This window comes from Diadema antillarum, unplaced genomic scaffold (genome assembly GCF_040938485.1).
Source record: "Diadema antillarum isolate AM-2024a unplaced genomic scaffold, OU_Dant_1.0 seq00000952_RagTag, whole genome shotgun sequence".
Lineage (NCBI taxonomy): Eukaryota > Metazoa > Echinodermata > Echinoidea > Diadematoida > Diadematidae > Diadema > Diadema antillarum.
The window spans coordinates 7419-10783 of record NW_027271800.1 but is presented as its reverse complement, the minus strand read 5'-3'; the positions used below and the strand labels follow the sequence as shown (position 1 = coordinate 10783).

At 37.8% G+C, this 3365-nt stretch overlaps 1 long non-coding RNA gene across 1 annotated transcript; it reads left to right on the top strand.

The window, feature by feature from the left end:
- The first annotated feature begins 678 nt into the window (after positions 1 to 678).
- On the top strand, positions 679 to 2583 carry LOC139741765 (uncharacterized). Its single transcript, XR_011711640.1, has 3 exons — positions 679 to 808; positions 1388 to 1598; positions 2426 to 2583. It is a non-coding gene; the product is annotated as an uncharacterized lncRNA (long non-coding RNA).
- Positions 2584 to 3365: the final 782 nt, after the last annotated feature.

The following is a 3365-nucleotide window of genomic DNA, read 5'->3' as shown; positions in this document are numbered from 1 at the left end:
AATCGTTTGGTATCGTTTGTCATTTGTTACGTGAAAATGTTTTCCCATGGGAGAACATTACAAAAATGTTCTGCCCATGGGCGAACATAACCAATGTGCCTCTATCACGTGACTGTGTTTAGCCATTCACTAACCGGTATTTGACTAACCCATCTAATATAACATTTTGTTAATCCCTTATTCGTTTACAGTTTTGGTCAGGTCTGAATGCTCTGCCTTAAATCAGGGACTTAGGAACTGTTGTGATAAACATTATATTATTTTGTACTACAGTAATCACTACAAAATCTGCTTACGAATTTGTGTAATAATTCCCATATGCTCTTTCCGTCAAGTGCGTGAACTTCTATGAGTACAACCCTTCAAACCGGGCACGAATAATCTGATTTTCTGAAGTCTCTCATCTCATGCTATCTTAGCAGTCACTCGTCAACAGCAAAAACAATTTTTTTAATGTTAGTATACTGCGATAATTCAGCAAAGTGAGAAATCTTGCCAGGTTACAAAATAGAACTATTTCTCTTCATAATGATTTGATCTGATTATGAAAAACAAAAACAAACGTCATTTGTGCTTATAGTCATCATTAAAGAGAAAAAAAAAACTGCGAGAGAAAATTCTTCCTCCATTGACTTTCGAGGTGACGATGGAATAACTAGATGATTTATCTTCCAGATACCGAACCAGATACCGAACTTTGTGGGATGAATTTCATTACGTACATCTTGGGAACCCTTCTCGGCGTTGTTTTCGCCGTTCTTGTCATACTGTCCATGATAATGGCTTGGTGGAAACATCAAAAGAAAAGGTGACTTTTTTTAATACAAACTATTATATGGGGAAAGGGAATAGGGGTGGTTTTATTTATTTAGTGGTAACAGGTCATCACAACAGTATGATTAAAGTCAATGGGAATCGAATTTCTGATTTTGTAATTCTGTCATTATAACGATATTTTTGTTACTTATTTCGCAAAATCTCACCACCAATACAACGGTGAACACTGAATAAACATACCTTATCAAGGGATCAAATAGAGGAGAAAACATCTCAGCTAGAATTTGCTGTTTTACCTATCAGTGCATTCTCCTGATGATGTTTTGTAACATACTGATAATGAAAATAATCAAATCTAAACTGAAAATAAAAAGAGGAAAGCTACATCTCAATGGAATTCTAATCACATCAAAACTTTCAACAAAAAGTTAAAACTTTCTTTTGTATTAAACTATACTAGCTAATTTATGGTTACGTAGTAATGATGTCTCATAACTCTTTTATTTTTATTTTATTTTTTTAAGCGGTCTATAATTACATCTCCTCCAGTTTGACAGTATGGATTCACTTCTTAACGTTTTTCCTCTTTATTTTACATAATGTAATACAGGCGTCCAGAGGCTTCTGGTCAGTCAAATGTCAACTCAAGTGAAGAGCAGTCGCAGCTGAATCCTCTGAACACTTCGACACCAGGCTCAACAGACGGTGTTGTTTCATTGCACTCTACCAGTATCGACACTTATGTTTTGCCTCAACATCCAGACAACAAATCTGGTGGCGCCATCGGTCACCGAGAAAACACGTATGAGAACTCAGCAGAGGTGATTAACGACACATAAATTCGGGTTCGCAGGTTGTGGTTTTACATGTGAAAGTGTTATATATATATATATATATATATATATATATATATATATCTTAAGGGGGTGAGCATTCTTCAAAAAGGGACAGAAAGCAAGAAACCCTTCAACTTGTGTGTGTGTGTGTGTGTGTGTGTGTATGTGTGTATGCGTGTGTGTTTGTGAGTGTATTTCAATTCAGAGCGTGTTGGGGGCTTTGATATAGAGCAAATTCTTTTATCTCATTCCATCGAGCAAACGTAGGTGATTACAGTGCACTGCACTCTCGTTATATCGAACACGGTTATGATACAATTCCGCAAAATTATCCACTATATGTTTTGTTTTGTTTTTTAATTGTTTAACACTGTTCGTTTACAACGAAATTTCGATATTACGAAAGAAAACTGCCGGTCCCGAGGACTTCGTTATAACGGGAGTCCACTGTATATTTCAGTCAGCGGTACCTTTGATATTTTGATATGATCATGCTAAACTAATGCAACTAAGTGCCCCGAGATCTACGTCTATCTGACAATCTGTACCTGTAGTTGCTTTTAGTTTTGAATGTCAACTTAGTCCACACACAAATCGTCGACATAAGTTGACTCATTGCACTCACTAGAATAGACGGTATTTTTTGGATCTCCTTTTCTCTATAACATCATTCCTGTTTGTTTTGATATCCAATCATGTATTTTGATGATGAGGAAACATGAAAGTTTGCTGAGTAATGATATTTCCCTTTTCAGAAGCTATCCTCATATAGATATGCCTCCTGGCGATTTTTTGTGGGTTTCCTGATACAGGGTCATACGTCATCTTCAACGGACCGATCTCGTGAAACTAGACAGAGGAGCGGGAGAGGTTCAGCATACACTAGATCATGTCCTCATGACGTCATACACCAGGGTGGTAAACACGAGTGTAATAATGAGGCAGCGGATAACACGAAAGCACTATACATGGACATGTCAGGTTCAGAGAAGAAAAGGAAGAAGAAGGTAATATTTCTTCAATCCAGGCATTTTAATAAAGAGGAAGAAGATATTGATGAAGACGGCTACCTCCTTTCCAATGTCAGTCTGCACAGAGCTACTAGATTTCAACCTGAAGCAAGTGTCTCACCATGTGGTAAAGAAATCAGCATGGCGTCATCTATTCAGGCCAGAGGTGTAGATGACAAATGTGGGAAATGCCAATCGTCAATTTACCACGAAATTCCCTCAGCTTCCGAACAATCCGCGCCTATTCCAGAACCGCAGTACTGTCCTACCTACTGGAATATTGAAGGAAATGCCGAATTTGGCCCTTATGCAATGACCCGAGGGTCACGAGTGGAGCATGAGATGGATGAACATGGCTATCTCGTTTTAGAAGCAGATCCTGGTGAAAGCGTCAATGATGGCTGTGAGAGCCACAACAGCTTGTCTTCCACAAAGATAGATTTGTACGAAAACGAAATTTCCCCCCAAACAGAAGATCACTTCAATTCCACAGTGTATGAGAGTATTCCTCGCGAACCAGAACTGTAAAGATGCCTTTATACTTATTTTGCAAACTGGTAAATAATTTCACAACAGCGACGAATATAGTTGGGGATTACGATGGGTAATGTTCGTCATTCCGGATGTTCGTTATTCCGTAACACACAAATTCCCTTTGAATACATGTTTGTTATTTTAAAAATTAAATTGGGTTCCTTAATTCGAAAATTTGCGGAGTAATTCAGAAGGTTCGTTGGTCTAA